Genomic DNA, 13,797 nt, shown 5'->3' with positions numbered 1-13,797 from the left:
AATCTTCTCATACCTCGGAGTGGTGACACCTTCAAATAGACATAATCTCCCTCTTTAAACTCAAGCAGTCTTCTCCGGATGTCAGCATAGCTTTTCTCCCTGGATTGTGCAGTTCTCAAATTCTCCCTTATTTGCTGAACTTGTTCCTCTGCTTCTTGTATAATCTCAGGTCCAAACAACTGCCTTTCACCAGTTTGATCCCAATACAGTGGAGTCCTGCACTTTCTGCCATACAGAGCCTCAAACGGAGACATCTTCAAACTGGCTTGATAACTATTATTATAAGAGAACTCAGCATAGGGTAAGCTCTTCTCCCAACTGCCACCATGCTGAAGGGCACAAGCTCTCAACCTATCCTCCAATACTTGATTAGTCCTTTTAGTCTATCCATCAGTCTGAGGGTGATAGGCTGCACTAAATTTCAACTTTGTATACATATTCTCATGAAAATGTTTCCAAAATCTGGAGGTAAACTGTGATCCTCTTATCCAAAACGATCTTCTTTGGTACTCCATGTGGAGACACAATTCGAGCCATATATAACTCTGCCAATTGAGATACCTTATAAGTAGTCTTGACCGGAATGAAATGAGCCACTTTGGTCAGTCTATCCACCATAACCCATACAGAACCATATCCTTTCGAGGTTCGAGGCAATCCAGTAATGAAGTCCATACCAATCTCTTCCCACTTCCACTCGGGTATCTTAAGTGGGTATATTAGTCTAGCTGGTCTTTGGTGTTCGGCCTTAACTCTTTGACACACATCGCACATAGCCACATGTGCAACCACATCTCTCTTTAGTCCATACCACCAATATTTCTGCTTCAAATCCTGATACATCTTGGTACTCCTAGGATGAATAGAATAATCTGAGTCATGGGCCTCCTTTAAAATAGCCTCACGAAAACTATCAATCTCAGGAAACACATATCCGATCCTTGAACCATACTGTGCCTTGCTCATCTTCCGTGAATTCTGGACCTCGACCTTCAGTAATCAGATCCTTAATCTCTTGTATCTTAGCATCATCAATTTGTCCTTTGCGGATTTCTTGCTCCAAAGTAGATTCCACATCAATAGTAACTCCTTTAGTGTGAGCAACTATCCCCAGGTTAAGTCTCCTGAAATCCTCGATAATCTCATCAGGTAGCTGGGCAACAACAGCTAAATGAACATGCTCCTTTCGACTCAAGGCATCTGTAACCAAATTCGCCTTGCCCGGGTGATAGTGAATTTTCAAATCATAATCCTTAATAAGCTCCAACCAATGACGTTGCCTAAGGTTGAGATCCTTCCGAGTGAATATGTGCTTAAAACTCTTATGATCGGTGTACACTTGACACTTGGTTCCCATGATATAATGTCTCCAAATCTTAAGCGCATGCACAACAGCTGCCAATTCTAAATCATGAGTGGGGTAGTTCAATTCATGTTTCCGTAACTGTCGAGACGCGTAGTCGGTCACATGTCCTTCTTGCATGAGCACACATCTTAAGCCTTGGCCACATGCATCACAATAAATGTCAAATCCCTTCTGCAGATCTGGCATAATCAATACTGGAGGTGACATCAATCTCTCCTTCAATTGATCAAAGCTCTCTTGGCATTTCTCATCCCACTTGAATTCTCTTCCTTTCTTCAAAAGCGATGTCATAGGCTTGGCAATTTTAGAGAACCCTTCAATAAATCTCCGATAATATCCTGCAAGTCCCAAGAAACTCCGAATGTCCATAACTATAGTGGGTATGCTCCACACCACTATCTCCTTGACTTTAGCAGGATCCACTGATATTCCTCCATTAGAAATGATATGTCCAAGAAAGGGCACCCCGCCTATCCAAAACTCGCATTTGCTGTACTTGGCGTAGAGTTGATTATTTCGTAGCTTCTATAGCACCAATCTCAGGTGTTTCTCATGATCACTATCACTCTTCAAATAAAAATATCGTTGATGAAACCACGACGAATCTATCCAAATACTCCATAAACACCTTATTCATCAAGTTCATGAAATAAGCTGGTGCATTGGTTAATCCAAACGATATAACAGTAAACTCATATAATCCATATCGAGTCGAGAAATCCGTCTTGGGAATATCTGATGGCCTAATTGAAAGTCGCCTAGAGGGGGGGTGAATAGGGCGAAACTGAATTTCTCAAAAATAATCACAACTACAAGCCGGGTTAGCGTTAGAAATATAATTAAGTCCGCAAGAGAGGGCGCAAAACAAATCGCAAGCGAATAATGAAGTGAGACACGTGGATTTGTTTTACCGAGGTTCGGTTCTCTCAAACCTACTCCCCGTTGAGGAGGCCACAAAGGTCGGGTCTCTTTCAACCCTTCCCTCTCTCAAACGATCCCGCGGATCGAGTGAGCTTTCTCTTCTCAATCACTTGGAACACAAAGTTCCCACAAGGACCACCACAAGTTTGGTGTCTCTTGCCTCAATTACAAGTGAGCTTGATCGCAATGAAAGAATCAAGAAAGAAGAAAGCAATCCAAGTGCAAGAGCTCGAAAGAACACAAGCAAATCACTCTCTCTAGTCACTATGGCGTTGTGTGGAATTTGGAGAGGATTTGATCTCTTTGGTGTGTCTAGAATTGAATGCTAGAGCTCTTGTAGTAGTTGGGAAGTGGAAAACTTGGATGCTATGAATGGTGGGGTGGTTGGGGTATTTATAGCCCCAACCACCAAAAGTGGCCGTTGGGAGGCTGTCTGTTCGATGGCGCACCGGACAGTCCGGTGCCCCCTGCCACGTCATCACTGCCGTTGGAATCTGACCGTTGGAGCTTCTGACTTGTGGGCCCGCCTGGGTGTCCGGTGCACACCGGACAGGTACTGTTTGCTGTCCGGTGTGCCAGTATGGGCGCGCCTGACTTCTGCGCGCGCAGAGCGCGCATTAAATGCGCGGCAGAGAGCCGTTGGCGCGGAGATAGCCGTTGCTCCGGAGTCGCACCGGACAGTCCGGTGCACACCGGACAGTCCGGTGAATTTTAGCGGACTAGCCGTTGGAGTTTCCCGAAGCTGGCGAGTTCCTGAGGCCGCTTCTCCATGGCGCACCGGACACTGTCCGGTGTACACCGGACAGTCCGGTGAATTATAGTGCGAGTGCCTCTGTGAATTCCCGAAGGTGGCGAGTTTGCGTTGGGGTCCTCTGGTGCACCGGACATGTCCGGTGGTGCACCGTACACTGTCCGGTGGCACACCGGACAGTCCGGTGCGCCAGACCAGAGGTGCCTTCGGTTGGCCCTTTGCTCCTTTGTTGAATCCAACTTTTGGTCTTTTTATTGGCTGAGTGTGAACCTTTTACACCTGTATAATCTATACACTTGAGCAAACTAGTTAGTCCAATTATTTGTGTTGGGCAATTCAACCACCAAAATTATTTAGGAACTAGGTGAAAGCCTAATTCCCTTTCAATCTCCCCCTTTTTGGTGATTGATGCCAACACAAACCAAAGCAAATATCAAAGTGCATAATTTAACTAGTTTGCATAGTTTAAGTGCAAAGGTTGCTTGGAATTGAGCCAATATAAATACTTATAAGATATGCATGGATTGTTTCTTTCTTATATAATATTTTGGACCACGCTTGCACCACATGTTTTGTTCTTGCAAAATTCTTTTGTAAATTCTTTTCAAAGTTCTTTTGCAAATAGTCAAAGGTAAATGAATAAGAGTTGCAAAGTATTTTCAAGATTTGAAATTTTCTCCCCCTGTTTTAAATGCTTTTCCTTTGACTAACCAAAACTCCCCCTCAAATAAATTCTCCTCTTAGTGTTCAAGAGGGTTTTAAGATATGAAGTTTTGAAAATACTACTTGCTCCCCCTTTAGAACACAAAGAGATACCAATTTTGAAATTTTCAACCAATTGAAAATCATATGTTAAAATTAGGGTGGTGGTGCGGTCCTTTTGCTTTGGGCTCATATTTTCTCCCCCTTTGGCATGAATCGCCAAAAGTGGAATCATTAGAGCCCTTTGAAGTGCTATCTTCCCCTTTGGTCATAAATAAATGAGTTAAGATTATACCAAAAGAGAAGTCCGGTCCTTTAGCTTTAGGCTCTTACTCTCTCCCAAAGACGAAGTCCTTTTCTTTGATGCTCATTTCTCCCCAAAGAATAGAGAGTTGCTTGGAGTGATGGCGAAGTATGAGTTACGGAGTGGAAGCCTTTGTCTTTGCCGAAGACTCCAATTCCCTTTCAATATACCTATGACTTGGTTTGAAATACTTTTGAAAACACATTAGTCATAGCATAGACAAAAGAGATATGATCAAAGGTATACTTGTGTGCTATGTGTGCAAACTAGCAAAAGAAATTTCTAGAATCAAGAATATTGAGCTCATGCCTAAGTTTGGTAAAAGTTTGTTCATCAAGTGGCTTGGTAAAGATATCGGCTAATTGATCTTTAGTGTTAATGTATGAAATCTCGATATCCCCCTTTTGTTGGTGATCCCTAAGAAAATGATACCGAATGGCTATGTGTTTAGTGCGGCTATGCTCGACGGGATTGTCGGCCATTTTGATTGCACTCTCATTATCACATAGAAGAGGAACTTTGGTTAGTTTGTAACCATAGTCCCGCAGGGTTTGCCTCATCCAAAGCAATTGCGCGCAACAGTGGCCTGCGGCAATGTACTCGGCCTCGGCGGTAGAAAGAGCGACCGAATTTTGCTTCTTTGAAGCCCAAGACACCAAGGATCTTCCCAAGAACTGGCAAGTCCCCGATGTGCTCTTCCTATTAATCTTACACCCCGCCCAATCGGCATCCGAATAACCAATCAAATCAAATGTGGATCCCCGAGGGTACCAAAGCCCAAACTTAGGTGTATAAGCCAAATATCTCAAGATTCGTTTTACGGTCGTAAGGTGTGATTCCTTAGGGTCGGCTTGGAATCTTGCACACATGCAAACAGAAAGCATAATGTCCGGTCGAGATGCACATAAATAAAGCAATGAACCAATCATCGACCGGTATACCTTTTGATCCACGGACTTACCTCCCGTGTCGAGGTCGAGATGCCCATTGGTTCCCATGGGTGTCTTGATGGGCTTGGCATCCTTCATCCCAAACTTGTTTAGAATGTCTTGAGTGTACTTCGTTTGGCTAATGAAGGTGCCCTCTTGGAGTTGCTTTACTTGGAATCCTAAGAAATACTTCAACTCCCCCATCATAGACATCTCGAATTTCTGTGTCATAATCCTACTAAACTCTTCACATGTAGACTCGTTAGTAGACCCAAATATAATATCATCAACATAGATTTGGCATACAAACAAGTCATTTTTAAGAGTTTTAGTAAAGAGTGTAGGATCGGCCTTGCCGACTTTGAAGCCATTAGCAATAAGGAAATCTCTAAGGCATTCATACCATGCTCTTGGGGCTTGCTTGAGCCCATAAAGCGCCTTAGAGAGCTTATAGACATGGTTAGGATACTTACTGTCTTCAAAACCGGGAGGTTGCTCAACATAGACCTCTTCTTTGATTGGTCCATTGAGGAAGGCACTTTTCACGTCCATTTGATAAAGCTTAAAGCCATGGTAAGTAGCATAGGCTAATAATATGCGAATTGACTCAAGCCTAGCTACGGGTGCATAGGTTTCACCGAAATCCAAACCTTCGACTTGAGAGTATCCCTTGGCCACAAGTCGAGCTTTGTTCCTTGTCACCACACCATGCTCATCTTGCTTGTTGCGGAAGACCCATTTGGTTCCTACAACATTTTGGTTAGGACGTGGAACTAAATGCCATACCTCATTCCTAGTGAAATTGTTGAGCTCCTCTTGCATTGCCACCACCCAGTCCGAATCTTGGAGTGCTTCCTCTACCCTGTTTGGCCCAATAGAGGAAACAAAGGAGTAATGTTCACAAAAATGTGCAACCCGAGATCGAGTAGTTACCCCCTTATGAATGTCGCCGAGGATGGTGTCGACGGGGTGATCTCGTTGGATTGCTTGGTGGACTCTTGGGTGTGGCGGCCTTTGCTCTTCATCCTCCTTGTCTTGATCATTTGCATCTCCCCCTTGATTATTGCCGTCATCTTGAGGTGGCTCATTTGCTTGATCTTCTACTTCATCAACTTGAGCTTCATCCTCATTTTGAGTCGGTGGAGATGCTAGCGTGGAGGAGGATGGTTGATCTTGTGCATGTGGAGGCTCTTCGGATTCCTTAGGACACACATCCCCAATGGACATGTTCCTTAGCGCTATGCATGGAGCCTGTTCTTCACCTATCTCATCAAGATCAACTTGCTCTACTTGAGAGCCGTTAGTCTCGTCAAACACAACGTCACAAGAAACTTCAACAAGTCCTGAGGACTTGTTAAAGACTCTATATGCCCTTGTGTTTGAGTCATATCCTAATAAAAAGCCTTCTACAGTTTTAGGAGCAAATTTAGATTTTCTACCTCTCTTAACAAGAATAAAGCATTTGCTACCAAAAACTCTAAAATATGAAATATTTGGCTTTTTACCGGTTAGGAGTTCATAGGATGTCTTCTTGAGGATTCGGTGTAGATACAATCGGTTGATGGCGTAGCAAGCGGTGTTGACCGCCTCGGCCCAAAACCGATCCGAAGTCTTGTACTCATCAAGCATGGTTCTTGCCATGTCCAATAGAGTTCGATTCTTCCTCTCCACTACACCATTTTGTTGTGGAGTGTAGGGAGAAGAGAACTCATGCTTGATGCCCTCTTCCTCAAGGAAGCCTTCAATTTGAGAGTTCTTGAACTCCGTCCCATTGTCGCTTCTAATTTTCTTGATCCTTAAGCCGAACTCATTTTGAGCCCGTCTCAAGAATCCCTTTAAGGTCTCTTGGGTATGAGATTTGTCCTGCAAAAAGAATACCCAAGTGAAGCGAGAATAATCATCCACAACAACTAGACAGTACTTACTCCCGCCGATGCTTATGTAAGCAATCGGGTCGAATAGATCCATGTGGAGCAGCTCAAGCGGCCTGTCGGTCGTCATAATGTTCTTGTGTGGATGTTGGGTTCCAACTTGCTTCCCGGCTTGACATGCGCTACAAATCCTGTCTTTCTCAAAATGAACATTTGTTAATCCTAAAATGTGTTCTCCCTTTAGAAGCTTATGAAGATTCTTCATTCCAACATGGGCTAATCGGCGGTGCCAGAGCCAACCCATGTTAGTCTTAGCAATTAAGCAAGTGTCGAGTTCAGCTCTATCAAAATCTACTAAGTATAGCTGACCCTCTAACAATCCCTTAAATGCTATTGAATCATCACTTCTTCTAAAGACAGTGACACCTACATCAGTGAATAGACAGTTGTAGCCCATTTGACATAATTGTGAAACGGAAAGCAAATTGTAATCTAAAGAATCTACAAGAAAAACATTAGAAATAGAATGGTCAGGGGATATAGCTATTTTACCAAGACCTTTGACCAAACCTTGATTTCCATCCCCGAATGTGATAGCTTGTTGGGGATCTTGGTTTTTCTCATATGAGGAGAACATTCTTTTCTCCCCTGTCATGTGGTTTGTGCACCCGCTGTCGAGTATCCAACTTGAGCCCCCGGATGCATAAACCTACAAAACAATTTTAGTTCTCGACTTTAGGTACCCAAACGGTTTTGGGTCCTTTGGCATTAGACACAAGAACTTTGGGTACCCAAACACAAGTCTTCGACCCCTTGTGTTTGCCCCCAACAAATTTGGCAACTACCTTGCCGGATTTGCTAGTAAGCACATAAGAAGCATCAAAAGTTTTAAATGAAATAGCATGATCATTTAATGCATTAGGAGTTTTCTTTCTAGGTAACTTGGCATGGGTTGGTTGCCTAGAGCTAGATGTCTCACCCTTATACATAAAAGCATGGTTAGGGCCAGAGTGAGACTTTCTAGAATGAAACTTCCTAATTTTGCTCTCAGGATAACCGGCAGGGTACAAAATGTATCCCTTGTTATCCTGAGGCATGGGAGCCTTGCCCTTCACAAAGTTAGACAAGTTCTTAGGAGGGGCATTAAGTTTGACATTGTCTCCCCTTTGGAAGCCAATGCCATCCTTGATGCCCGGGCGTCTCCCATTATAGAGCATACTTCTAGCAAATTTAAACTTTTCATTTTCCAAGTTATGCTCGGCAATTTTAGCATCTAATTTAGCTATATGATCATTTTGTTGTTTAATTAAAATCATGTGATCATGAATAGCATCAACATCAATATCTCTACATCTAGTACAAATGGTGACATGCTCAATGGTAGATGTAGAGGGTTTGCAAGAATTAAGTTCAACAATCTTAGCACGAAGTATATCATTCTTATCTCTAAGATCGGAAATTGTAACTTTGCAAACATCAAAATCTTTAGCCTTAGCAATCAAATTATCATTTTCTACTCTAAGGCTAGCAAGAGAAGTGTTTAATTCTTCAATCCTAGCAAGCAAATCATCATTATTATCTCTAGGATTGGGAATTGAAATATTACAAACATGTGAATCAACCTTAGCATTTAAACTAGCATTTTCATTTCTAAGGTTGTCAATTATCTCACGGCAAGAGCTTAGCTCACTAGATAATTTTTCACATTTTTCTACTTCTAGAGCATAAGCCTTTTTAACCTTAACATGTTTCTTATTTTCTTTAATTAGACAATCCTCTTGGGAGTCCAAAAGGTCATCCTTTTCATGAATAGCACTAATCAATTCATTTAATTTTTCTTTTTGCTCCATGTTAAGATTGGCAAAGAGAACACGCAAATTATCCTCCTCATCACTATCATTATCATCACTAGAAGACTCATATTTAGTGGAGGAGTTAGATTTAACCTTCTTCTGTTTGCCGTCCTTTGCCATGAGGCACTTGTGGCCGACGTTGGGGAAAAGAAGTCCCTTGGTGACGGCGATGTTGGCGGCGTCCTCGTCGTCGGAGGAGTCGCTTGAGCTTTCGTCGGAATCCCACTCCCGACAAACATGGGCATCGCCGCCCTTCTTCTTGTAGTACTTCTTTTTCTCCTTTCTTCTCCCCTTCTTGTCGTCGCCTCGGTCACTGTCACTTGATATAGGACATTTAGCAATAAAATGACCGGGCTTACCACATTTGTAGCAAACCTTCTTGGAGCGGGACTTGTAGTCTTTCCCTCTCCTTTGCTTGAGGATTTGGCGGAAGCTCTTGATGACGAGCGCCATTTCCTCATTGTCGAGCTTGGAGGCGTCTATAGGTTGTCGACTTGGTGTAGCCTCCTCCTTCTTCTCCTCCGTCGCCTTGAATGTGACGAGTTGAGCTTCGGATGTGGTGGAATCATCAAGCTCGTTGATCTTCCTCGAGCCTTCGATCATGCACTCAAAACTTACAAAATTCCCGATAACTTCCTCGGGGGTCATTTTAGTATATCTAGGATTACCACGAATTAATTGAACTTGAGTAGGGTTAAGGAAAATGAGAGATCTTAGAATAACCTTATCCATTTCGTGGTCGTCCCACTTGATGCTCCCGAGGTTGCGCACTTGGTTCACCAAAGTCTTGAGCCGGTTGTACATGTGTTGTGGCTCTTCCCCTTTGCGAAGCCGGAACCGACCGAGCTCCCCCTCGATCGTTTCCCGCTTGGTGATCTTGGTGAGCTCATCTCCTTCGTGCGCGGTTTTGAGCACATCCCAAACCTCCTTGGCGCTCTTCAACCCTTGAACTTTGTTATACTCCTCTCTACTTAAAGAGGCGAGGAGTATTGTTGTCGCTTGAGAGTTGAAGTGCTCGATTTGAGCCACCTCATCCTCATCATAGTCTTTATCCCCCACGGATGGTACCTGTGCACCAAACTCAACAACATCCCATATACTTTTGTGGAGTGAGGTTAGATGAAATCGCATTAAATCACTCCACCTAGCATAATCTTCACCATCGAAAGTTGGTGGTTTGCCTAATGGGACGGAAAGTAAAGGTGCATTCTTAGAAATGCGAGGGTAATGTAGGGGGATCTTACTAAACTTCTTACGCTCTTGGCGTTTAGAAGTTACGGAGGGCGCATCGGAGTCGGAGGTCGATGTTGATGAAGTGTCGGTCTCGTAGTAGACCACTTTCCTCATCCTTTTGTGCTTGTCCCCTCTCCGATGTGGCTTGTGGGAGGAAGATCTCTCCTTCTTCTCTTTGTGGTGCGAAGAAGATTTCTTCTCCTTTCCTTTGTTGGAGGAGCTCTTCTTCTTCTCTTTCCTCTTGGTGCGGGACTCTTCCGATGAAGTGCTCCCGTGGCTTGTAGTGGGCTTTTCGCCGGTCTCCATCTCCTTCTTGGCGTGATCTCCCGACATCACTTCGAGCGGTTAGGCTCTAATGAAGCACCGGGCTCCGATACCAATTGAAAGTCGCCTAGAGGGGGGGTGAATAGGGCGAAACTGAATTTCTCAAAAATAATCACAACTACAAGTCGGGTTAGCGTTAGAAATATAATTAAGTCCGCAAGAGAGGGCGCAAAACAAATCGCAAGCGAATAATGAAGTGAGACACGTGGATTTGTTTTACCGAGGTTCGGTTCTCTCAAACCTACTCCCCGTTGAGGAGGCCACAAAGGCCGGGTCTCTTTCAACCCTTCCCTCTCTCAAACGATCCCGCGGATCGAGTGAGCTTTCTCTTCTCAATCACTTGGAACACAAAGTTCCCACAAGGACCACCACAAGTTTGGTGTCTCTTGCCTCAATTACAAGTGAGCTTGATCGCAATGAAAGAATCAAGAAAGAAGAAAGCAATCCAAGTGCAAGAGCTCGAAAGAACACAAGCAAATCACTCTCTCTAGTCACTATGGCGTTGTGTGGAATTTGGAGAGGATTTGATCTCTTTGGTGTGTCTAGAATTGAATGCTAGAGCTCTTGTAGTAGTTGGGAAGTGGAAAACTTGGATGCTATGAATGGTGGGGTGGTTGGGGTATTTATAGCCCCAACCACCAAAAGTGGCCGTTGGGAGGCTGTCTGTTCGATGGCGCACCGGACAGTCCGGTGCACACCGGACAGTCCGGTGCCCCCTGCCACGTCATCACTGCCGTTGGAATCTGACCGTTGGAGCTTCTGACTTGTGGGCCCGCCTGGGTGTCCGGTGCACACCGGACAGGTACTGTTTGCTGTCCGGTGTGCCAGTATGGGCGCGCCTGACTTCTGCGCGCGCAGAGCGCGCATTAAATGCGCGGCAGAGAGCCGTTGGCGCGGAGATAGCCGTTGCTCCGGAGTCGCACCGGACAGTCCGGTGCACACCGGACAGTCCGGTGAATTTTAGCGGACTAGCCGTTGGAGTTTCCCGAAGCTGGCGAGTTCCTGAGGCCGCTTCTCCATGGCGCACCGGACACTGTCCGGTGTACACCGGACAGTCCGGTGAATTATAGCGCGAGTGCCTCTGTGAATTCCCGAAGGTGGCGAGTTTGCGTTGGGGTCCTCTGGTGCACCGGACATGTCCGGTGGTGCACCGGACAGTCCGGTGCGCCAGACCAGAGGTGCCTTCGGTTGGCCCTTTGCTCCTTTGTTGAATCCAACTTTTGGTCTTTTTATTGGCTGAGTGTGAACCTTTTACACCTGTATAATCTATACACTTGAGCAAACTAGTTAGTCCAATTATTTGTGTTGGGCAATTCAACCACCAAAATTATTTAGGAACTAGGTGAAAGCCTAATTCCCTTTCACTAATCTTCATTTAATGGTAACCCGATCGGAGATCAATCTTCGAGAATACCCTTGCACCTCTCATCCGATTAAATAAATCCTTAATGCGGGGTAATGGACACTTGTTCTCCATAGTGACATCATTAAGGGATCTATAATCCACGCACATCCCTTGCGATCCATCTTTCTTCTGTATGAATTGAACTGGCGCTCCACAAGGTGAAGAACTCGGACGAATGTACCCAACATCCTATAATTCCGTTAACTGCTTTTTAAGTTCCTTTAGCTCTTCTACGAACATCATGTATGGCCGTTTAGAAATAGGGGCAGTCCTAGATAATTCTTCTGGGAAGACATCCGGAAAATCTCTAACCACACGGATGTTGTCACTAACAAACTTCCCATCTACTAAGAATGCCGCTAGTTTGGTGGCGATAGTTACTGCAATTCCAACTTCAAATCTTTCTTCTTTGGAACTGGTGAGTTCTATGGTTCCTTTAGCACAGTGTATAAACTGCATTTGACTTTCTTAACCATGACATACCAAGGATTACGTCTATAGTGCTCTCTTCTAACACTATAGGGGTATAGCCCATCTGGGTTAGAAACACAGGGTAAGAAGGGAAGAATTGTAGATAAGGCATGTAATTACGAGAAATGTTACTGCGGGGGATTTATTAGCTAAGTAGATTAGTGTGTTATCCACTAAAGCTAATACATTGCCTTATGGTGGTACATGCTAAGATGCTCGTCTATACTATTTCAATCAATCAAAGAAGCAAATCAGACATTGATCATCAGAACAATCAACCAACATTTTAAATAGATAAAATAATTTTAAATTTCGTCTTAGGTTCCCTGTCTCTGAAAAAGTTCATAGTTGTAGGATTCCAAAGTGTGAAATCCATCTTGTCTTGAAGTAGAAAAGATAAGAATAATCAGAGTAGAACAGTAGAAGGTGAGACAGGATCAAGATAAGTATAGAGAGATTTAGAGTAAGGTAAGTATAAAATGAATCAGAGTAAGATAAGTAGGTAAGGGTTGGTCCATTTCTATCTAGGTTTCGTCCTACAGTCAACATTTCCTCTGATACCACTTCTGTAACACCCGGTTTTAAAGGACAAAGCCGGGTGCATCTCATACATGCGCCAAAGAAGACAACATATATAATGACAGAGTGTACAGAGATAAATGTCATAAAACATCAGAGTATTTATTACATAGCGGAAGACTTATTACAAAGTAAAAGACTAAATATAAAACGAACTAAGGATCGTCGGCGCCAATGTCGACTGAGAAACGCCACCTAGATCAGATCAAACTCCTCGATACTTGACTCCACTTGAAACCACCTGTTCTTCTCCTGTGGGGGGTGTGAGACAGCAAGAGTGAGCTCACATACGTTCATAGCTCAACAAGTCGTGGGGAATAATGTGGCATGAACTCACCAGAGGTGGGAGTTCATGTAGTGTAAGGCTGATCAATGAAATAAAGGCTGAGGCTGAGCATTGCTTTTATAAGTTGGTCAAAATTTTATTAGCAATTACTAAGTGTAAGTAAATACCAAACCTTAATAATAATAAAGAACAGTAATAGTAAAATAATCCCAAATGCGATGCAAATGTCAAATTAAATTTAAGTTCCATAATTAATCATGTGAGGGTCCGAGCCGCTCATGACCGTGAGCACGGCTAGTATACCAGTTTTACACTCTGCAGAGGTTGCGCATCTTTACCCACAAGTCATGTTACCCATCTGCCAAGAGATGGCCAATCCCATACACCTCTACCGAGGAGGCGAGGCAGGGTAACACTACGAGGCCTTTACAAAGTTCCACTAGCTTCAGAAATCCCGCTACAGTTTATAGAAAGCTCCAGTGTAGGGTTCTTGCCTGACCGCCATCGCAGCAAAATCAAACAAGGACCTCCCTACACTGACCACTCCCCTACTGCCCTTGCCCCTTTCGGGTAAGGAAGACCTCCACTAGCTTTCCTAGTTAATCAGCCAAGGGCGTCCCATTATACCCTTGTGGTAGCACTGTTTTCCCGGGTGGTCGCTCCATGTTCCCATTAATTTAATGATCTTAACATGAATAGTAATAATAACAAGATAATAACAGAATAATCATGAATAGTGTATCTCCATACCCAATCCACATAACGCAATAGCAAGTACTACCCAAAAATATTTCAGGGGTGA

This window comes from Zea mays, chromosome 6 (genome assembly GCF_902167145.1).
Source record: "Zea mays cultivar B73 chromosome 6, Zm-B73-REFERENCE-NAM-5.0, whole genome shotgun sequence".
NCBI classification, from domain to species: Eukaryota; Viridiplantae; Streptophyta; class Magnoliopsida; order Poales; family Poaceae; genus Zea; species Zea mays.
Note: the sequence above shows the minus strand (reverse complement) of the source record.